General features: G+C 32.2%; 1 protein-coding gene and 1 long non-coding RNA gene across 6 annotated transcripts in view; one reads left to right on the top strand and one right to left on the bottom strand.

The window, feature by feature from the left end:
- The window catches only part of rdgA (retinal degeneration A), a 281,202-nt gene that overhangs the window by 138,344 nt on the left and 117,359 nt on the right, over positions 1-25,499 (top strand). The gene's annotated exons all lie outside the window — the stretch shown is intronic.
- Positions 8,489-24,250, bottom strand: LOC143196713 (uncharacterized). The gene is made up of 2 exons (XR_013005802.1): positions 24,167-24,250; positions 8,489-8,563 (listed from the first exon to the last, which is right to left on the bottom strand). It is a non-coding gene; the product is annotated as an uncharacterized LOC143196713 (long non-coding RNA).

The following is a 25,499-nucleotide window of genomic DNA, read 5'->3' as shown; positions in this document are numbered from 1 at the left end:
CGGGACGGGGAAGGGGGCGGTTTAACGGCCGTGGGATTGGGAGAAATTTGCTGAGTCTGTCCCAAAATCTATAAATAATTACGGTATCATGCTAATATCGTGAAATCTGTCCGCATAGCAGGTATATTAGTAGAAATATGAGCATAATTTGATTTTGATATAGTCTTGATTATTTCCCAATAATAAATCTGGCAAATAAAGTAACATTTTGTTATCGGGAAATTGAACTAAAATATTCAATTAACTGTAGAGTTCAAACGAGCGTTACCTTTTATATTTCGATATTGTTTTGGACACCTGTTAGCAATTACTAGCTGGCATTAATATTGCAAAGCTTTATATTTTTTACTGTTTATGGATTTAGGGCATTTCGAGCATTAAATATTTATTTTCAGTAGAAATTATACTTTTATTAGATATTTTTTGTATATTCCAAAAATTGACATTCCAATGACTTGATAACTCAACAATAATGAGAAGAAAAAAATGTCGTCAGATTTTATAAACCGGCTTGAACAGCTAAATGTTTGGGTACTTTTGTATTACAAATGTTAGGAAAAACTAGGAAGGGAACCCTCCTGGAATTGCGCGGCCGCTACTTTGGATGTTGCTGTATCAAAACGTGTAAAAATGAATACCGCATATTAGACAAAGCTCTTAAGAGATTAAGCGGTAGAAGCAAAACTACCAACGACTATATTCATTAAATTTAAAAGCAACTAAAAGGCAGAGCGGTCCCTCGTAAATTCAAGCGTGTCTCAAACGATGGAGAGTGTTCTTTATGCAACTTTGTAATCATAATCTACCACAGGGTTTAGCAAGTCCGCTCACAATTGAAATTCCAGAAACTTTATTTCCTGATAAAGAGCCAGCAATGGACGAATTGCGAACCGCAATATAATAACCATTATAAAACCGTTGGTTTCGACTAACTTACGATAGAGATGATCAAGACCAGCGGGGATAGCAATAATTCTATATATCCTAAAAAAGGTGACAGTAAACAGTATAAAAACTACTGAGGTTTAAGTCTCTATCGATTGTTGGTAGGATGTTTGTGAAGATCATATGAATGAGGTCGTGAGGAGACAAGCTGAGAACAATCGATATGGGGTCCGCGCTGGTGTATGCTAAGGAGACGTCGTCTCGCCATTGCGTTCAAAACTGGATCGATTCTTAGATCGGCCTAAAAACTAAGTGCATTTTTCAGTGTGACGTCTGAAAATTACCTGAATATTTGGAGTTAATGTGGGATAATAATTGAATAAAATAAAACCATAAAAGCCCATAAAACTTACTTGTGCATCTTATATTAAAATACTAAAATAAAAATAAAAATAAATACTTTTAAATCAAAAGAAAGTAGTAAAATATTTAATAGGAAACAAGAAGATATTAAATATAAAATGACTATTCCTCTTTATACCCTTGTCAGAAAGAACGGAAAGAGGGGTGTGAGAGAGGTCGAAGTAATTCATTCTAAAAATAAGATGTGAATTATTCAAAATTTGGTCATTATTAATTCTTCCAAATCCGAAATTATTGTCATTAACATTATATAAAGTTATTCCCCCTCCACAAAGTTAAGAAACTACATATTGTCCTTGATGATAAACGTTTTGCCAATAAATGTATTTTTTAAGAAAAGTAAATAATAAGGTTGTAAACGTAGAATTTTCAAATAATAATGTTATTAAATGATAAGGCTATGTACCAGTTCTATCGATTTGTAAATGTTAATATTAAAAAAATATATTTAATTTACAATAAATGTGAAACGAGAAAATGAGTTTTAAATAGATTAAATCAAAAGAAAATATTAAAAATTGCTTGGATCGAAATAAAAAAAGCCCTGAGGTAGAAATTTACTTGAAAAACGTGATTATTTATTATTTCTTTATTAGAATTGAATGGTAGAAGTCTTATTTTCGAGGAAAATCATACACCACTGAATGTTAATTTCAATGGCCATTAAAATACTCTACTATTCTTCATTAAAAATATCTGGTTAAGACATAAAAATTTATTTTTAATATTATAAATTAAATATCATCCAAATTCACTAATGATTAATGTACGTCACTACTTTTTAGTAGCTTTTTGCTAACTTCTAAATTTGGACCAAACCTCTTTCCTTGGAACAATTTTTTCTTTTCTTGTCTTAAACCTTCCTCAAGTATTTTGCAGTTGTTCTATTAGTTGGAATGCCGGCGCAAAATTACTTGAACCAGTGTTAGCCAAGAATCAGTAGTGGTGAAATCAATATTTTATTCAATCAATAATTATGAAATTGTTGTTTCAAAGTTTGAACTGTTAGATTAGGTTTAAGACATTTTGGAAGTGGTGTTATCTATATGTCAGGTCCAAATTTAATGGTGTTAGAAACAAAAAGAAAATTGTACAGCGATTCGTCGAATATTCCGTTGCCTAACCTTTCTTTTATGGTGCTCGGAATTAAACTCGAAAAGATAAAGTGCTGTTTACTTTTGGGTAGTAAATGATATATTGCGTCTATTAGAAAATGTGTGTTTGTTTTTCCCCAACCATTGTTGACTGGTCTTATTTTAGAGGCGTACGGAGCGGCCATTCGCTTTTCCAACGGCCATTAAATCCTCGAATATTAGTTTGTTATTTCTGGCAAGGAGATGTCGGCGCTCGCCGATGTAACGCTCGTGCACCTGGAAGCAAATATTTGGATAATTGGGTGACCGAATGGGCGACCCTGTACGTTTTCGCGCAAAACTACGAAACAAAGTACCCTCAGGTTAATGTCATAAGTTGTGTTATTCGGTATGCTGGGTAAACAACAACTGCTGAGTGTGATCTCTGTATACATTAACTTGGATATTATGTTAAACAATTTTATATCATCATTGTTTACTGATATAACAGAGCCGTCTAACTCTAATTATTGTCGTGATAGGAATTATTATATAAGAAAATAGTCAATTTTGTATTGGGTTTAGCTACAGTTCTGTATATATTATGTCATATGCGGGAATAATTTATAAGATACAAAATTTTAGGTGCTTGTATATGTAAGAATGTTCGTTTTTCATGTATATTGATTTGTTGGGTCAAGATTGATTTATTAAAACTCAAACTCCAACAGAAATACATTTATTTAACACCTAATCTTCCATTTTTTGACTTCCCAAATTTGATGAATTTTCTTATTTTTTTTCAATTGGAATTCTTGAGGTTCCGTGATGGCAGGGGTGCGGGGAGCGCGAGGGCCCCACTGGTAAATTTTGGCCGTTTGACTAATTAAGGGCTGAGGTTATCGAGGTGCGAGCACCTTTGAGAGGGATTTTAAGAAGGGGTTTTCAGAAAGAGCTGAGGATTCTAGGAATTTGTTGAAAATATGGTTCACAAAATCAGTCACTGGTGGACTATCTCTCTCTATGAATTTGGGAAACAATTTTTCTCGATTGTTGTTGTCTTTTAAAGAGAACGCTATGTTCTTGAAGTTAGTCAATACTGCTAAATAATTTTATTGGGTACAATTTCTGAACGATACTCCCAACTTTAGAACCGCACGAAATTCAAATTACATACTGCTACTTTCACTCCCCTTTCAGTCACTTGTTACGTCACTAAAAAAAGCATGAATGATATGTTATACAAAAATATGTTGCTAAGATCGACCGGGAACCATTGCCTGTCCTGAATAATCTTCTGTAAACAAAATTTTACATTAATGTTAATTCAAAAATAAATTATTTAATTAAATCTACACTACTGTCAACTTAGTCTCACAAATTCTAACTTGTGAAAATTGACATGGTAGTCAAATCGAAAGTCATCCGTCTCTTCAGTAGTGTTGAAACTGGCCTTTCCATTTATTCCGGGGACTTTCTTCTTCGGCAGAATTTCCGTCTCCTGTCTGGTTCAGGTTTGGCAATTCTAGTTCATCTGAAAGCAGGTATTTTTACTTTTATCCGCAAAGTGAAATACTTATATGTTCTTTGCAGTACATGGTATGGCTCTTCGTAAGCAGGTTCCAGTTGTTTTTCGGACTCTTGCTTCTTAAAATAACATATAGAATTGTTTCAAATATTTTGGTATAAAGATAGATTCTCTCCTTGATGTTCGGGCTTTGGAGTTAATTTTTCCATTTGTTTTATCAGTTCAGATTTTAGTGTGCCCTTTTCCTCTTCTTTCTTTGATTCTCAAATCTAAAATTATCCTAAAGGTCCATCTCACAGAATTATAGGCTTTAATGCAGTTTTTACTAAACTATGCAGATTTTCAACCATACCATTTGCAAGGGTGGTAATCTGTAATATGTTGAATTTTTATTCTGCTTCTGCTAGACTGTGTAACACTGCATATTCGAACTGCCGACCTTGATTTGTTATTAATATTCCAAGTACACCAAATCCAAAGATCCAATTTTCGTAAAATACCTTTGCACCTATATGTGCAGATATCTCCCTTGTTTGGAGGACCGTCCAGGTTATGAAGCGATCAATCATTGTGACACAGTAGGAGTATCCATTTGATGGTGGAAGAGGTACAACTATATCAATGTGACAGCATAGAATCGTTCAACTAGCTCTAAAAATCTACGTACTTCAGACTAAATATGCAGACTTACTTTATTTTTTTGAAAATTGATGGCTTCAGTTCATTTTACAATATTTCTGATGATTCCAGGCCAAATAAATTGAGCAACTGTTTGCTTCACTGTGACTCTAACTCCTAAATATGCTAATCTATGTATATAGTGAAAAAACTCCTCGCGATAATATCCTGGAATGTACGGTCTAACGTTATTAGTTGATGGATCGCACTAAAATTCTTTTCCACACTGCAATGTACATTTCTCGAATTTGCTGTTGGTTTTATTCCTTATCAAATCTCCTAGGTCCTTATCCTCTTCTTGAGCAACTGCTACCTTGTCAAGATTTTGATTTCCTGAATTCTTGACAATGAATGAACTACAACATTCTCAGGTCCTCTAACATGTTGAATTGCTGTTGTGAATTGCGAAATATATTGTAAATGCCGCTATTGCCTTGGATATACCTTTTTGTTCTTTTGTCTGGATGCATAAATTAGTGACTTGTGGTCTGTTCGGACTGTAAATACCTTTCTTTCAAGAAGGTATTTATGAGGTTTCGAGTGAACATGTCTAATGTTATTAGGAAATTGTTTGAACATATCATTAGAACAATTTACTTTATGGCATTTTCTATAAGTGATATCATAATATTAGACTAGGATCTCAAACTAAGGGAACACCAAACTTACACGATTACAATAAATGAAACACGGCTCCACCATTTCACTCCGAAGTCCAATCGACAGTCATCCAAGTGGACTGCACACGATGAACCCGCTCCAAAGCGTGGCAAAAACGCAACAGTGAGCTGGCAAGGTTATGACGTCTGTAGTTTGGGATGGGCATGGAATAAATTTCATTGACAACCTTAAAAAAGGAAGGACCATCAACAGCGACTACTACATAGCGTTATTGGACCGTTTGAAGGACGAAATCGCCGAAAACGGTCGCATTTGAAGAAAAAGAAAGTGCTGCTTCACCAAGATAATGCACCGTGTCACAAGTAAGTGAAAACGATGACAAAAATCCATGAATAACCTTAAAGGTAGCCTTTAAATACGACCATAAAAAAAGGAAAATATAGCTACTAGCAGTGGCGACTCGTTGATGATGAAAGGATGCACAAGAGTTATTAGGTTGTTGAATTTAATTTGATCAACGATTTCTATTGGTATCAAGTATCAATGTAAAGAACTATTAAGTTCGATGGTTTTTACATTTCGCTACCTAAAGTAACAGTTTTTCACTTAGTATGAGTTATTCAAAGTATACATATAGTAATAATGGAATGCTCAGATTTTCTTTTTAGACATATATTACTCTCATTGTTTGATTTGGAGAAATCAGCTCCGGACCCCCAAACTTTTAGAAACTTTTAATGATGCTCTTTAAACGATTTAAAAGTGACGATTTTGTGACTATTGACAAAGAACGTCCAAGAGGACCTAAAAACCTAACTCAAACTCTCAAATAAATTTGAGACTTGAATTGATTTCTACTTATTTAGATCGATACAGCATGGCTTGTATAGCACATGGTTTTAAAATGCTTTAAAAAATTCTAAAATGAAGTGATTCGGACAATCTAACATCATTTTTTCGACACGGTATCACCATGTTTGAAAGGTGGGAGAAGGCTAGAGAAATAGAGAATATTTTTATTAATGTATAATATAAACATATTTTAATGTAAAAATAATCAGAAACACCTAATATGTATGATGCCAGATGTTGGGAATACTTTAACATGAAACAAAATAGTATACAAAGTTGGCTTTAATTAACAAAATATCTATGAATTAGAAATACTAGCATCTTCAAAACATAATTTAACAAACTTTTTATAAAATGAATACACTTTATTCTACGAATTGCTTAAACATCATCAAAACGGATTTTCCATAGCAAACGTCTTACTTACCGGGAAATAACTTAGTCAGTAGTATACTATGACTGTCAGTTGTGAAATAAAATAATATACATGATAATATTGCTACTAATCTATATGAGGTTCGTGTTGTGGTGTAAAATTTATGAGTAATCTAGAACGACCTGTTGAATGGCATTGATAAACAATATACTGTTAATTAAAAAATAAATCGCTTCTGGCACAAGATATAAATATAGTATGCAGAATGTCCATGAGATTTTTTCTAGAATTTTGACTGATCAACAATCACGTAAAATAAAGCAAACACTTATGTATATTGAGTTAACCAAATACGTTAAATATTTCATCTAATTATGAAAATAAAAATTTAATTTTGAGGACAATAATTTTAGTTAGACATAACTCAGTGGTTAAAATTCAATCATGATTCATAGCTTCAATTTTGTTTGTTTTTTGTAAACCAATTTTTCTGTTAATCAATTATTGCATATATATTTCAAATTTGCTCTGTTGCCTTTAGTACGAGTATTAACGTATGACATGAATATAATATATGACATTCCGCATACATTATAATATATTAATGTTTTTCATTTAAATTTTTGTGTAAAGAATGTTTTTTAAATACTTGCGTGAACTGTTAAATGGCGTTGATCATTATATTCTAAAATAATTGAAATGTTCGAAACCTAACTGCATCTACGTGCATCTGATCATATGTAATGAATAACTGTCTGATCTTTGTTTTTTAAACTTATTTATTTTTCTTATTTATATTGCCTTTGAATTCAATGATTTGTTGTCCGTAATGATCAGTATTAATTCTCCTGATTTCACCAGACTGAGAGCATGGTCTCTCGACCAACGCGGTTTGTCTGGCTTCGCCAGGTATTAACCATGACTTTTTTCGCTAGGGATTCTCGAGATAAATCCGTACCCATTAGCATTCGTTGCAGAAATTACCTCCTCTTACACCCTTGAAGCAGCATTTCATAGACAATTTTTCGATTTTCTAATTGCCTACCATTCAGCTCCATGTTATCTATCTTCTATCTTTTCTTTTCTTCTGATGAAACAAGAAAAGTAATATATGCAACTAACGCACTTTTTAAGGAACAAAACTCGACATTTTCAAATAATTATAAATCTATAACGCTGTTATTCCGCCAAGGAACGCAACTTATATGGATTTGACGTCAATATCAGTAGAATAAAATGACATACGCATCAAATCATAATATTTTATACTTATGACTAGTGGTAACTGTTACAAAAAAAAGTCATTACACGATAAATCTGGTATGTAATGTTCTAATATATAGTAAACATAAAAGAGACTTATTTTATTACATTGCATTTTAACGCAGAAAGGAATAGAAATGAAAATGCCGCCTTGATGTTTATGTATTAGCTTGCAATAATAACCATGGCCTCAATAGATAGAACGATATAAAGATCAAATTTCTCTTTAGTTTGGGAATTTATCCAGTTAGATCAAATTTATATTATTTATTGAAATTATTTCATGGCTTGATTATAAAAATGTTGACGTAAAATGAAACTAGAAATGCAACTACTTTGTTACAAATAGTATACATCACTAAGTATGCATATTTTGGTCAAAAGAGAAAACTCGCATTGGAAGAACTACTTTAACTACGTCTTCTGGTGTAATGTCGATTTTGTCGATCCATTTCTATTCTTTACAACTACAAAAGATAAATTTCAAATTATATGTCATTAATCGAGACTATAAAGTCTTTTTAGATATACACTCTTCATTACCATCTCTCTTTATCACAGTTTAAACTTTAAACTATAATCCCTTTGGTTAAATCCTTATAAACACCATTCCATTCAGTTATTCAATAAAAGTTGCATACATTTTTTACAATTTGTTCTCTTATTCTCAATATTCGTGACACTCTCCAATTTTAACTATATATACGCTAAATTTAAATTAGTTTGATATATTTTTCTGCTTAAAGCTCAAGTACTCCTGATTCACCTTCACCCTTCACCTTGAAACATATAATTCCGACTAATGCTGATTGTTCCGCATCTTCCAACGATCTAGTTCAGTCTCTTGAGGAGAAATAGAAGGCACTAAAAGGTGAAAATAAAATGAGAATAATCTCGCACATCAATTTATACAGCTTATAAAATAATCATATAGGAAATGCTGTGTAGTTTTTAGAATACATTCTCGAATAAAGCTCTAAAAAATCTATAGTTTTTAGTAGTATCGAATTAAACAACCACCAATTTGTTTATTGTTTTATTGTGTAACTGCTTATTTATCCACCAATATATTTTTCCATCTTGGTATAATTTTTATAAAATAATACAAAATTCTCTTTAGTTTATGTATTTTTTCTATGTACCTTCTAACAACCTTCTTTGTGAAGTTCCTAACAGCAATTGATAAATGAAATAACGTTCAGTCGACTATATATTGATATATTTGTCTTTGGTTATTTTAAAAATATTTAATGAACATTGAAATCATTCAGTGACTGATTCTGACTGTTGTTTCCAATATGTAATGATAAATTCAAGCCACGTCGCTTGAACAACAAACGCATATACACTCTCCCTCCAATACTTCTTCTTCTGCAAAGTTCTTATAAAATTTGATTGATATTTATATTCGTATTTTCTGAAATTTCATTATACAATTGAAATTATTTTGTGGATTTTATTATTTTACGAATTTATTTTTCTTTCGGCATCGCCACCATTATAACGCCATCTTTAACTAAATGTATTTCTCAAAGAAATATGGATATTTAAGCAATAAATACGTCAAAAACAACCAAACTAAAATGAAATGATAACTAGACATCCATATTAACTTCCCTGTAGTCTTATTTTAGTTAGTAGGCTTGCGACAGCATTCAGGTTTTTGCTACTGTCGATGTTATTAATGAGCGTAACTTCGATAAAATTTTATATTTATTTTGTTATAATTTATTATATTATCACCGGGTCAAGATAATATACTAGATACCTGTAACAGAAATGCTGAGAAAAAAAATGGACCTGAAAGCTATTGAACTATCAGTGGATATCTACAATAAAATATGAAAAGAGAAACAAACCTCACAAAATTAGCAAATAGCACTTCTTGCCCCGATACTTAAAAGGGGAAATAAAATAGACTATTATAATTATAGAGGGATTACTCTGTAACCGCCTAAAATTAGTAGATAAGTCACAAGCAGAATTGCAGAGCGTTACTGAAAAGAAGTAGATATATTTAGCTTTAATTGATTTGGCAAAGACACCTGACAGAGTCAGAAGAGAAATATGTATATTAGATCAAAAAAGTAAATAACAAAGATGTAAGAATAATTCAAGAAATATATAGGAAACATATTAATGCCATCATTGCACAGAACATGAAATTAAAAATCTCCCAAGCTCAAACAGAACTAAAACAAAGTGGTCAAACAAATCCAACCCTGTTTGGATAATATTAATAGATGCAATAATAAAGAAATGCCAAATAGACAAAACAGCCAAAAAAACTACTACATATATGGTATATAAATATGGAAAAAATTTAAAAAAATAAAATAAAAAATCGATACGAGCTCTTGCAGACGATCTAATAATAACCCTGGCTAGTCCAATAACCCAGTAATAACACCTAAACGCAGAACACCAGAAAATCTTAAATAGATGAAATATGATATAAAGAGGATATGGAATGATAACGAATAAAAACAAAAGAAAGTTATGATGATGGAAGAGCCATAAATATCCAAATTGAGTAAAAATAGACCAAGTAAATGCATTTAAATATCTGGGTATAGAAATCGGAAGCCATGAGATGGAAATGAAAGCAAAATTGGAAAAACCATGAATTTGGACTTCGCTATAAATAGCTAATTTATAAATTAAAAATATCTAAAACAGAACTAAAACAATTTATAGATAAACAGTGGAAGTATGCATAGAAAGACAACTCAATTTTTGGGACACTTACAGCATATGTAGAACACAAAACACAGGAAAAGAAAATATGATAAATACGGATAGAGGGGTAACTAAGTAGGACATTCTAAGTGAACCTGGGATGAATGCATCAGTGAAGAACTTCAGAAGGGGACAGAACCCTGATAGAAGCAAGAAGACTAAGTGGAGACAGAAAAATATGAAAAGAATGTTTACATAAAGAAGAGAAATAATATACAATAAACATAGTACACGTATGCTAATAAGTGGTACAAAAGGTGATTTTGAGGTATTTGAGGGCTTCACAAAATGAAATATCAGTAACCGAACAAAATTATATGAAATATAGATAATAATCTGCATTAAATAATCAAAAAATATTATATAGTATTTCTAAAGAAGACGACAAACAGCAGACAGTTCAATAATGGCTGTCAATTCTTTAAATACCCGAGATAAATTAAAGGAACCGCTCCGATTATTTGCTTTAATGTCGAATGGTTATAAAGTTCGATCGTCCGATAATTGAAATTTTATTAATAAACCTTTATTGTGGGAGAGTTATTTCTCTAAGTCGGGGCTGTGGGCGTTATTTAGGCGAAAATCATCAAAAACAATTAAATTCGGGAATAAACATCGGCTTAATGGACACACAGAAATAGAAATCTCCGATCGCAATCAAAACGGATCGTAAAATATCCGATTATTGTTTATAATTCTTAATTAAAACATGTAAAGTAATAATTAATTTTGTACATCTGTTGGAATTGAGTATTATTTAATATGTACGTTGTTGAATTTATATATGTACTTTTAAAAACCTTGGGATTCATATACAATAATAAGTTAACGAAATATATAAATGTAATGAATACCTTACACCTTGATATTATACCTTGATATATTAGGTGTTTCCTATACTTAGATCAGTGATAGCTATTGATGGAAAAGCTAAGTATCAGGGTAAACAACCGTAAAGCCACCTAACCTAGCTGCTTGTTTTGATATTCCTCTATATAAAATAATAGTTTCACCTCTAGTACTACTGATTTATTCAGTATATAGACGCTAAATAATGGAACACTCAAAACTGCACGTTTAACATTCATTACATTAGGCGTTTTATTTCAAGAAATCTGCTACCGAAGCCCACCAAACGTTTCTAGAAATTTATAGTGATACTAATCCATCATATCCTACATCGTTGTCACTTTTTGTTTCAACGATTTAAAAGTGATAAAAAAATACGATATGAAGCGATATTAGAAATAGGATCAAGAACCGATTGAATGGTTAAAAAACTTTGAGAAGTTTGAAAAGAGAAGAAAATAATTTCAGAACTTAGACGAAAACCCATCTCGTATTCTGAAAGAATTCAAACAGCTTAGCAGTTGATGAAGCAATGATTTACATACATATACATGCGATAGGAAAGATCCAAAAGGAGGGAAGATGGAAAACAAACCATTAATTAATTGAAAAATGTGATATCTTTTAAAATTCGCGGTTTAATGGCTTACCAGAAAAAAATTAATGTTTACTGTTGCGTATTGCAACTATCGATGAAAAGTGGATCAACAACAAAAATTCCAAATACAAAAGGCCTCTGGACCATGAGATCACGAAACTAAATATTAATCGCCATAAAGTCTTTCTGTTAATATGCAAATCAGCATCAAGATATAATATATTACAAGCTGCTAAAAGCAAATGGAAAATACTACTATATTCAGACATAGTGCCTTTTCATGACCAAAGTTCCAACCATTAGCCAACAAACTATAAAAATGTATCAGAATTCATATATGTTATGTAATACGGCACTGACTATCCGGCATTGTTAACACTACCTGAATAGTGAACGAGTGAGACGAATTTTCTAATAGATAGATAAGAAATCCTAGTGTCGCTTTGTATGGGCATTCAACAAGCCGTCTCCTCTTCCGGTAAAATAAAACAGTTTTTAAGTGATAATTTGAAGTTATAGTTATATGTTTAAAACCCTTTCACATGTTATAACTGACGCAGATTTTTTGAATTCAATCAATTAACCGGAATCCAATCAATTATCAAGAACAGGAGACAGATTTAAATTGGATCATTCTACAGACATTACTTATGACATAAAAGTATGAGGGCTCTGTGTGTTTGATTATTTTTTGTATTTTAGTGGTTTCCTTATTTATTTTTGGAAATCGGTTGATTTTTTCTTAAAAAAGATTTTATTTTTCTCTTTTTAACGCTAGATATTTACTCAATAATTTACGCAGTTATTCTATTAAGTATTACAACGGATAGCCCAGGTAAAAGTATGAGGAAACATAGTAATAAAGAAACAATGACGGAAAATAAGGAACATTTTAGGCTCTGTGGCCCGCTGCCTAGTCAAATCTAACAAATGATCCAGCCAAACTAGAAAAAAGAAAGTTGCAGCTTCGTTGGAAATCGAATCTGAGACCTCCGCGTATGAGCCTAGCGTCTTAACTATTACACAACGATTGTCTACTATGCTTTTATGATATCCCATATGATATGGTTAGTGCTTAAAAAGCAAACTGAATGGCTTTTACACTGAATTAGTTCGGATTTTTCGTCACATCAGTTCAGCAATAAGATTATACACAAATATCTGATTATTTTAGTTAAAAAATATGTAAAAACATTGTACGTTCCTTTGAAATTTGAGGTTTTCCCTCGATGTCTTCCCCTTCACCAAAATTGATCCTAACTTGGTTCCAATGGGACCACCTCGGTAGTGCACTCTTTCAAATAAAAATAAAGAATTTTGAAAATCGGTCCATATCATGCATGGCGAACTTACAAAAATATACAACCGAACATAGAACCTACTCCTTTTGAAAGTCAGTTAAAAATATACTTACACCTCATGATTACTAGTCACAACTGTATATTTTATCTAGTTTCCCACTTCAAATTATGAATAGTCCTTAATTTACTTTAAAATTGATAATAACTAATCAAAAATAATAATCAACGATTAAAAGTAAAATAAATTAATTAGAATCAAGTCATAGAATCTTCCAGGAGTTCTGTTAACTAAAAAGATACAGTGAGAAACTATAAATATTCCCAAACTAACTAAACTAAACGTTTCCCGTTAAAAGTAAAGAGATAAAATAGAAAGTTTTATGTTCTTACAGTTCTTGGTCTAAGTTTTAGAAAAGTTGCTGGGGAAACTTAAAGTAGTATCTATTTAGTAGTTCACACTCGCTAAATGTTTGAAGAAGAAAAAACTCTGGCGAAAGGAAGTGTATTTGAAATTATAACATTACAGAATAATTAGCTACGAACACGTCTCAACGATACGATATTTTTGTGGAATGGTTGTTATGTAATAAAAGAAATTTTGAAATCATCTGATAAAATGAATTTAAAAGGCATTTAGTGGGTGCAACGTTTACACAGTCAAACGAAAAATAGCGTTTACGCTGTGCTCTTTTGCTTAATTAATTGGAACAGTTGCATCATTATGTGACAATTAATGAATCATCGATTCACACGTCGACTGTCTCATTTCACACTGTAATGCAAATATTAAATCGTCGAGTGGAAGCTGTCAATAACAAAGGTTGTGTGCTTCGTGTTTTGGAATAAATTCAAAATTTTCAAATACATTTGTCCTAGCCAATAGACAACACGAAAATTAGACCTAAACGGGATTTTTCGTAGTTCCAATTTTTGACACTTATAATATTCGACATTATCATCGGACAAAAATTATTTAATTTCAAAAAAATTGAACATCACAATAATTTTTTTAATTCCTGTGCTACTGTTGTATATAAATATATTCCAAAGTGTTATTTTCGACAATAGCGGTACATTAATATGTTTAATGTTTCCATAAAAAGCGTTTATTTATGAAAGTGAATAGTCAAAATACAGCAGCAATCAAAATTCTTTTTCTCTTTGATATTTTTCTTCAAAATGCAGCCGTTTTTCGGCCATTTAGTCCATCAAATGGTCCAATAACGCTATGTAATAATCGCTGTTGATGGTCTTTCCCCTTTCAAAGTAGTCAATGAAAATTATTTCATGCCCATCCCAAAATATAGACGCCAAAACCTCCTGATGATCCTGGCCTGGCCTAAATATATGACTTGTCTCGATACAAGAGCCAGTATAGAAAGGAGGAAGAAAAGTTAGTAGAGGTCGCTGTGACTTGTATCGAGTAGGTATAAATTACCAGGGATCAAAATAAAGTTTCTCTTTTGTTCCAAGGCCATAAGTGGTCTATTAATTACATCCCGTCCCGAATCATAAGTGATTCGTAAAAGGTCATGGGTCCAGAATTCTCGGTGTAAATGAGAAGAAATAGTAGGGTGACGACGGAGAGTTCAGGGGAATGGAGATTAGGTAAAGTTTTTAGTTCGGTATAGTATATATATAATTATTTATACACGAAGGAAAGTGGAAGTAACAAGATTGCTGTATGCAACAGACGGAAATTAATTTCGGAGCACTAGAGCACTCAAAGATCAATGATCATCACAAGGAACACCAGAAAACTAGATGCATCTGATCTTGAGTTATCAGTAAGGATAGAAGGAAAGATTGTAATCAATGTAGTAAATAGTAATGGAGTAATCAACAGTTTGCAAAATCACGTGTATAATATACAAGGATCAGTGAAGCACTAGTAAACTAGTAACATGGGATCCAACGGAATTATCAGTAGGATAAAGAAACATTATAATCAATGTAGTAATTAATAATGCAGAAGACTTTAGAAAATCAACCATATATAATTTACAAGCACCGGTGAAGCAATAGAAAAACTAGATACATGGGGTCCAACAGAATTATAAGTAGGATAAATGAAAAGCAAGGACCAGAGGAATATTGAAAACTAGAAACAAGGGGTCCAATGAAAAGAAGAATTTTTAATTTGTAAGGATGGAGAACAAAGTTACTTAGCAGAGTTTAGTTACAAGTTTTAGAATTTTGAAATAAATATCAATTCAATTGGAAACTTGAGAAGATGAATAAACCTTGTTCTATATGCATAGAAGCTAAAGCAACCAGGAGCAATTTCTACAGCGAGAATAAGTGCAATCGGAGAGTTAATTCATTGATATGTATAGGCTAATATATTCTTCATGTTATAAAAAATAATTTCGAGTAACATAATTGTTTTAAAGGATATGATATTGATTAATTAATTAACATTTACTTACGAAAAATATTTTAAGAAAAGTAAAAAAAATATGAATTTATATTGGGGATTTTTCCAGGGGATTCTTGCATCAAAACTTATACTAAGTCTTAATAATAAAGAAAAACATAAGATATAAGTTCAACGATACATCTTCACGGAATTCTTGACCAAAGTTTTGAACAACTTTCCAGGAAAATTTAACAGGTATTAACCTCATTCGACCAGCTCGTGTAAATTATTTTCAATTACTAACTTAACCTTTTGTGAGCTCGCGCACGTTTAACAACGAAATAACATGCGTGGTAACTCTATCGCTTCTCTAAAACAATTTTTTCGCTGCGACTGAAATATGGGAACGCGGCCATTCGCTTCGGTTATAATTAGTTTTTAGATTTTCGACGGATGTTTTCCGATAAATAGACTAGTAAATGAAACGCGAGTAGTTGTGTTTCGTGCGAATTTTCGGAACAGAGTGACGTCAAAGAAGAAATAATTCATCCAGGGTCCCAATCGATTTCCTGCTCTAACATTTGCTTGTTTTCACGGAGTACGCCTCCTGTTACTTTTAAATATTAACAATAACATTCTAACTTTACAAAACCAAACTTTACCAAACATTTGCTGATACTTAATTACGTAGCCTTAAATTATGACAACCATGACGTTATCAAAATATTACGTTAAGTTTACAAGTTCGAGTCAGCTTTTAAACCCGAGTAGATGAGAAGATTGCTGTGTGATTGTGTTTCAAGATTGGTTCTAGTTTTCGGGTTCACGCATGGTGGCAGCACAGAGCTCTTATAACAACTTATAACATCTCTTGAAACTTATTTCGGTGTTGTGATTGTGCTTTAGAACATGTGAAAATACAGAGATAACATTGTCGTCGATGTAAAGTCGATTGAAAGTGTTTTTGTTGCGTTTGTGGATATTATATGTTCGATAAATGTCTAAAAATGAGTGCGTATTTACATTAGATTAATTTTGCTATAGTCAGAACTGAGAAGCCATAGATACAGTAATTGTTTTGCCACTTGGTGAAAATATATGCTTTTCATTTTCAGTGTCAACGTCATGAAAAGAACAGAATATTATGTATATGATTAATGCCGTCAGTATATGTACAGAAAAAAACACAGTATAAATATATTGACGTATAATTAGTGTCGAAGACTGTTCCATGTACAGACAGAACTAAAAGAAAACTTTAAGTGGCCAACAAGCCACTAAAAGGATTCGTTATGGAAAAAAAAAATTTAATTCTGCAAGCTGAAATGAGTCATTTGATTCAAGTGAAGCAGTAGCATGGGCTTCGTTTCGAATTGTTGTTCACAAATTTTCGGTAATCACTGGATTACGAGCACGTAATCGACAATTTGCTGCAACCTTACCGCAAGATTGGAGCTTGAATGTCTCTCAAAATACATTTTTTACTTTCACATCTTGATGTTTTCTCACAAAACTTGAACAGAACGCAGAGCGGTTAGACCAAGATATGGTGAAAGTCGCTGTTGGATCCTTAATATATATGAAACAGATCACCAAGCAGTATAACAGACTGAGTTCAGTTCTCTGTTCATTTATGATCTATATTTTCTAATTCAATAAATGGTTATTAGTGGTCAAAATTGTAAAAGAATATATTTTTGAATATTTAATGAAAACTAGAACTAATTTAAAAAGTGGGCTGTTGATTTGGATTTAACCCACCAATTCAGCTTCTCTGCTAATTCTGCTAAATACGTCTGTTAAACGATTGTCAGCTCATTTTAGTGTTTTTAACTGCTCAAAACTACGTTATACGTTGCTTAAGATATAGAACGATTAACATGGCACTGAATATACTTTACCCATGCTAAATTACAAAATTTCTTTGAGATATCCCAATAATGAGACTTTAAGTTCCTTAGCGATATATCTGAATACAATACATTATACCAACTTATTTGAATAAATATTCAAAGGTAAAAAACAACTAAAAAAACCTATTATGTAAACTATAAGGTTCACTTTAACAATTTAATATCTTAAATAAATAAGAACAAATATCAAAATAAAGGATATAACAACTACCTATAAAATCATGACAATAAATAAGGCTAATTCTGAGTCTGTCGATGTGATGGTCGGGTTACGCTTCTGAAAACGTATCTGAGGAACCAATTTTCGATAACTAATGTAAAATTAAAAATACGTATGAAACATAACAATAATTCCCAATTACCACGAGAGATTCTTCAGGTAATTAATTGTGCGGTCGGATCAAAGTAATGATACCGAGAAATGATGGTACTGGGAATATTAATAACAGACAATGATTCATCGAATAACGAGGGTGATTAATAACAATCTTTGTCAAAAGTAGTCAGTAACAGTGCCAGATAATAGCGATAACTGATACCAATAAAAAAAATGTTGGGATGAAGTATGGAATGTGCGCACGGTATGAAATAGAACGACGTACCAGCTTCTAACAATAATGTAAGTTAGTAGGCACTACTAGTCTGTGGATGTGAAATAAAGGCAAGGGAAGTACACGCGCCAGACGCTGCCTCTAGATTTAGTAAGCCTTGCAATGGGAAACACAAATGTGCACACAAAGATGACACATAAGAAAGATCCATTGCCACCAAGATACGTCTGGAACCACTTTCGGTGGCGTTTATGCTTACAATTTATGATAATCCATTACTATGCGTCAGTTAATCAACAGAGTTAAAAAATGTTATGACTATCTAATGTCCATTGGACATTCTAAATATGTCATGTGTCAATAACAATCCGTGAAAAAGCATCCACAATGTTGCCAATCACGGTAATTTTCCCTGTTGTTGGATATCAACAAATATTACAAATCCTATAAATAAAAAGATACAACAACCTAGGTGGAGTTTATTTCACACTATTATTGAAACCTTTTTGCTAAAAATAAATACTCCAAAATAAAAAGTAAGTAACTACCATAAATATTAAAACGATTTATGACTTCCTTGAATGGTACATGTCTTTGTTTTAAGAAAAAAATACAAAGAAAGTATAACCAAAAAAGTCGCTCGTATACACGACCCCGCAACAAATCTTGGAAAGAAATCACCCAAATTAATTAGAGATTTCCTTTTATTACACAATATTAACCACGTTTCCTTTCTTGTTGCTTTAACATCTCTAGTCTCAAATTCCGAATCATGTCACGGATATTTTCAGTAATTTTGTATCTTCCTTACGGTTAATACTTCAGGCGTGGCTTGAACCAATTTAAGCTCTATCTATTTTTACTTTAACGCCCTTTGTAATGGGGCTTTTATGATATTGCAACTTATAATTTTCACTAACGCTGATTGTTTCACATTCTCCGACGATCCACTTCTCACGTCTTTTGTTTATTTTCGTGACGTAATATCCCCGTAATGATGTCGCCACCCGGGCAGAAATAAAAGACTGCAATAGGCGTGAAGAAAATGGGAATAATCCCGCGCGTCAAGCTATTCAGCTTATATTCATTAAGAATGAAACAAGGCGAAAAGAACCTGAGCTAAAAATTTGGAATATGCGACCAAGAGGTAGTGAACAGAAGATAAGTTTTTATCAAAATTATGTAATCGTTTTAACTTCTTTGTTTATTAGTTAATAAGTACAAAATAGTGTCGCGAAAAGAATAATCTTTCTCTATTTTATAAAATTAATTTTCAGTGGAGTTATGACCTGAGTTATTTGAATGGTATTGGATGAGTTTATTGGTAATTTAACTGGTACAGTTAGCTCATTACTAATGTTCTTCCGACTTATTAATTCTTTTCCTACCTCATCTTTATAGAACAAACAGCAATTTTGCTCCAATTTAAATTAATCACATATTAATTAATATTTAAACTAAGCTCTTTATTGACTAGTCCGCCCTTTACTCTAGTAATTTAACTACATTAAAATTATTACTCGGACAACAACGTTTTCCTAACTCATGAGACTTGATCCTCTAGAACTTTCTGTTAGATTTCGTATTAGATTTGTGTGGTCTAGAAGCTGGGTATCCTCGACCTTTGCATGGCTGAGTAATTTTTGTTCCAGTATCCATTTGAAGGTCTCGATGGATGTCTCCGTTTTGGCAGTATTGTATATCAACGATGTTTCTTAGTGCTTTATTCTGGTAGTGCTGAATCATTTGAATGTTGCTCTTGATTCCACAAACCTATACTTTAAAGCCCAAATGGCCTTAAGCCCAAATGGGATTATTTAGGTATAGTTTTTTCTATGTAGATAGCTTATAATTTCTTCCAAGTATTCATTACATTTTCTTCAGATTAATGTTAGGCTCAAGGATCTAATTCTAACCTATATGTTCATCATACATTGCAATCGTATATTTCACAAGTTCTTTTCTGATTCTGCCTGAGACTATGACTTGAGTAGTATAGCAGCGAAATTAGGTTATTTTTAGATATCACCAAAAAAGTAAAAGCACAGTTTTTATGTCGTATAATTGAAATGGAGTCAAAATTATGGACAATTATGTGATATTTGTTAGTATGAACCTTGTTGTTCGTACTTACAATATAACAATTTTTAATTATAGTATGCATTGTGGGAGAAAACCCAAGTGATGAATCAACAGCGTTTATAAATTTCTTACAAAATAAATGGGGAAAGACAAAAAGTCAGTTTGACAACGATTTCAATTTACTCTAATAGTTAGCGTGAAATACACCAGAGAGTTTTTACTATTTACTTATTATCAAATGTTGTAAATCCTTTAAAATTAACTTATAGGCCTGATAATAAAATACACATTATTTCAATAAATACATCTCTTTTATCCAACCAAAAAATAAAAACATAATCTTGCAGATATTACACCCAAAATATATTTAACAAAAAAATGTTACCGCGAAAAATATGATATTTCTGGAGCACTAAATGAAACTCGAGTAATTGTGTTTTGTACGAATTTCGGAACAGAATGACGTCAAAGAAGAAATAATTCATCTAAGACCCCAATCCATTTCCTGATCTAACTTAAATTCGCCATTGTTTTCGCAGTGTTCGCGTCTTGTTACTTTTACCATATTCATATCTGACGCAGTTCTTAACTTTGCTGAAGGCAACATTCACTAATATTTATATACGTGGGCGGACGTTGCGGTAAACTCGGCTAACGTCATTAAAATATTATTCATTTCATCTATTGTTTTACTTTCATTGTAAACATGTTACTGGAGAAAACATACAAATATATTGGTAATTCAAACAGAGACAATTCTCGTCATAAAATTGTATATAACCAACAACGGCCTTTATATTTATTCATATGTTATACATGTAATCAACGATCACAGTTCCTGTTAAATGTATCCTCGGATATAATCGCATTTTATACAGTTTTATTAGCACTAATACGGTATTATCAAGAATGTAGAGGCCATAAAAATAGTAATGTTTACACTGCTCACGTGTTCATATTTATTTGAAAAACAAACAGAAAATAAAATATAGCCACTATTATTATCAATCATACAAACTATAATTCCACTTAAAATATAATTTTTAATTATAATAAATTTATTATTGATATTATACTGGGTTGGAGAAAATATATTTTTAAGCCTATTTATTATCAAAGCTAATTAATTAACATTAATAATTGATATTTGTGCCTTTTCTGATAATTAGGCCAAACACTTATTATCACCTTCCTTGGTATCAGTAAGAGTTTTGTCACCATTTGAAACCTTCTGTGGGCTTTGACCTCAATGTTTTTTTGGGCATTATTTTCATGCGTGATTCACTGGTTATCCACCCGTATCATTTATTTAAAAAATGGATCCTTTAATTTCGGTATAAATTGACATATAGATATTCGTTTCATTAAGCATTTTCTGTTTAGTTCCGTAATGATGTTGCGAGATGAAATATTTTGGTCTACTAGATATTTTGCAGAATTTAACGAATATTTCAGACAATTGACTGACCAGGACAAGGTTCATCGTTAACACCAAAATTTCAGGAAAGAAAACGAACAAACCGATTCTGAAACCTGGGTTCAATTAAAGACTAATTATTACAAACGTCAGGCAACTTTTCAAACAAGGTACAATATTACTTAATTGAAAACGTGTTACTACAATGGATATGGTAAATTTTATTCAACTATTTTAATATGCACCAGTACTGTCGAAAATAAATACTAATACTGTATTAAAAAATAATCATTCGCTAATCTTTCTTAAATATATGACTTATATTTTAATGTACATAGTAAGAAAATTTCGTAAGCACTTTAAGGTGATAAATTATGCTATAAAAATCAAACTTTTGCGAAATGAGTTAAAACAGATAATTCCAACGAAGCTTCTTCTGGCGAATTATTGAGTGACAATCCAAGTAAAGCACACAATTAATTAGTTAAGGTAAAGCTGAATATATAAATTGGTGATTGATTTATATTTTATTGAGGATAGGCGACTTAAAAAGTGAAAGTTGCCTGGAATTGAACATGAAAGGAAACGATGACCATTTTTGCATCCAAATATGACTAATGATGGAAAACGATACGAATCACTATAAATGATGCGAAAACATAAAATGTATAACAACAAGTTATGCGTTGTGTCGTGTGTGCGAGGCCGAAAAATTATCAAAATTTTTCGTCGATATTTTTTTTACCCAATATATCGATATATCAATCTTTTTTCCAAAGAAATATATATATATATATATTTGTAAATCAGTTTTGTTTGAAAGCAAAATATCGATGTCAATATTCTAGAGTTTTCAATATTCTAGACATTTTGTGTTTGCTGATATAACAGTAGAATTGAAATGTCCCCGGCCTACTATAGTAAAACACATTTTTTGACAAAATTAGTCTATTTTATTAATTATTTTATTAAATTAGTGTTTTTTATTCAACATAATTCCCTTCAAGGGTATTACACTGATTATAGCGACACTCCGACTTTTCGATACATTCGATTCATTTTTGTAGTACGATTTGTCCTTTGATTCAAAATAGGCCACAGCTTCGGCGATCACCTCTTCATTCGACGAAAATTTCTTCCCAGCGAGTATTCTTTTGAGATCTGAGAATAGGAAATAGTCGCTGGGGGCCAGATCTGGAGAATATGGTGGATGAGGAAGATATTCGAAGCCCAATTCATGGATTTTTGACCCGGTGCAGTCTTGGTGAAGCAAGTGCTGCTTCCTTTCTCTCCTTCTATCTTTCTTTTTCCTTCAAATGCGGCCGTTTTTCGGCGATTTCGTCCTTCAAATGGTCCAATAACGTTATGTAATAGTCGCTCTTGATGGCCCTTCCTTTTTCAAGGTAGTCAATAAAAATTATTCCATGCGTATCCCAAAATACAGACGCCATAACCTTGCCAGCCGACTGTTGCGTTTTCCCACGCTTTGGATCGGGTTCATCGTATGCAGTCCACTCGGATGACTGTCAATGGGTCGATCGATGTTTCATCCATTGTCACATATCGACGCAAAAACTCGGTTTTATTACGCTTGATCATCTTCAAACAGTGCGCCGAATCATCAACTCGTCGTTTGTTTTTAGTCAAAAGTGAGCTCGCGCGCAACCCACTTTGCACAGAGCTTTTTCATACCAAATTATTCGCGAGTGATATGATGTACACGTTCAGTTGATATCCTTAGAGTGTCTGCTATTTCATTAAATTTCAATTTACGGTCATTCAAAATCATTTTGTGGATTTTTTAACGTTTTCTTCGGTAACAACCTCTTTTGGGCGTCCACTGCGTCCACCGTCTTCGGTGCTCATATCACCACGTCTAAACTTAGCATACCAATCCTTGATGTTTGATTTTCATGGGCCAGTATCCGGAAACTCGGTATCAAGCCAAGTTTTAGCTTCAACTGTATTTTTTCCTTTCAAAAAGCAATATTTTAGCAACACGCAAAATCCTTTTTATCCATTTCTTTCACAATAGTAAAAGTTGCTTCACTCAAAATGCTATAATTAACACACTAATGATCCGTCAGCTGTCAGATTTATACACGCATCTTCTGAAGGTTAGGGCTAACTAAAAAACCTATGGATCTAATTCTAGTAGCGCCATCTATGTGTCAAGCCAGTGACTTTTCAGTTATTTTCTATATATCGATAATTTTCCCCGCGGCAGACATCCCTATGGCGGAATTAAAAAGTAAAGGAATTTGAAGCAATTTATTGCCTGGTAAATTCCTAAAGTATTTTATAGATTTTAGAACTGATCAAAAATTAGTTTTATTTGGAAGATTGAACATGTAATGTAAAAATAAACATATTTTACAGACACCAGTGGGCAATATTTAGATTAAAATCAAATTAATTTTCTAATTTAAACTACATTTATTTTACAATATTTTTAAATGGCTGTATATTTCTCAAACGAAATTATATTTAGCGCTCTCTAGCGAATGTTTATATATTATATAAGCCAATAATCAAATTAGATCTAAATAAGAGTTAATAATGCGCTGTAATAAATTAAGCTGAAAGTAAAGCGGATGTTATGTAAAAACAAAGAAAAAACACCATTATTTAATCACTGTCAGCTGACTTAAAACTTACCAGGTAGTGGTATAGACGGAGCGGCACACGACGATGCAAATAAATCTGACTGCGCCATTGTTCAGTACATCGTAGGTACGTCTTTTACGACGCCAGTGTAGATTACACATGCAGATAAGCAGCTTAAATTCGAACATTTTCGCCGACAAATGCCAACGAACGCGTTAGTTTTCGCGTCGCTTCGCTCTGTTAAGCTGGAAAATGCTCGTTCTCCTACAGCGTCGCCGTCGCGGTGCAAGAAACCCATCGAATTCGTGCTAGAAAGTGCAATAGAGTGCGACGATCGTAACATAACGACCACACGGCTTAGTAATTTTAAGTTTTATCGGAAAGAGAACGACGACAACGTAAATTTACTTAAGATTTTCTCCAATATTCTAATTCGATTCTCATTTTCGTTAACGTTCAACTGTCAATAAAGTTGTTATCTATCAGCGGAAAATATTTAAAAGGTATTTTAAAGTAAAATACATGTATCACCAGTATATATAAAAAAAAATGCTAAATTTGATTCTTAAAAATTATTTAATGAACATATTTCTTAATTGAAATCGTTAGAACATTATTCAAATACCATTAATATTCCTGATAAATTGAACCATCGTAATAAATAGGATTAATACTATTAATTATTCAAATTAATTATATAAACGCATATTTCTTGTGTGAAATCGTTGGGACATTATTCAATTTTTAAAATTAATTACATCTTATATTAGATATGTTTAATACACTCTTAATTTATGGCTACTGTTATGTTGTACTTGTATCAGTACGCAGGCAAGGCGAGTATGGGATTCTCAAATTTGGATTTGGTTCGTTTCAATCCTCTGATTTCCTGCGTGTTGTCCAGTAGCTGTATTTAGTACCATATTTCATGTTTTGCGGCGAAATATTGGATAAGTTCTTAAATCCATCTGATTTCGAGGTCATCGTTCAGCTCTCCGTTGGTAACCGTAGGCGACATATATTTGTAATTAATCCTAGAACTTTGTTTTGGGAGTGTTGGATAACTAGTTGGTTTGATGATTTAGTACAACCCCATATCTGCACCCCATGTGTCTAAATTAGCTTTATAATTGACTGATGAACCAACCTCTTTGATTATAGGTCAAGTTGAGAGTACCTTTCAACTAGTTACTTGATTTTGAAGTGATAATTAAGTTTTTGTCATCTCGCCCCAATGCAAAATTAACATTATACATAAATCTAATTTTGATCTATTTCATAGAAACTATTTAAATTGATGAATGATGTATATATTTTTCATCCATATTGATCTCTTATCAATCATATACCATTTATCGTCATCATTCAGTGTTTTTTCTGCTAA

The sequence above is a fragment of the Rhynchophorus ferrugineus genome, unplaced genomic scaffold (genome assembly GCF_030347505.1).
Source record: "Rhynchophorus ferrugineus isolate W39M unplaced genomic scaffold, kcgeb_rfMv2 rfM1, whole genome shotgun sequence".
Classification (NCBI taxonomy): Eukaryota; Metazoa; Arthropoda; class Insecta; order Coleoptera; family Curculionidae; genus Rhynchophorus; species Rhynchophorus ferrugineus.
Note: the sequence above shows the minus strand (reverse complement) of the source record. Positions and strands in the feature narration are given on the sequence as shown.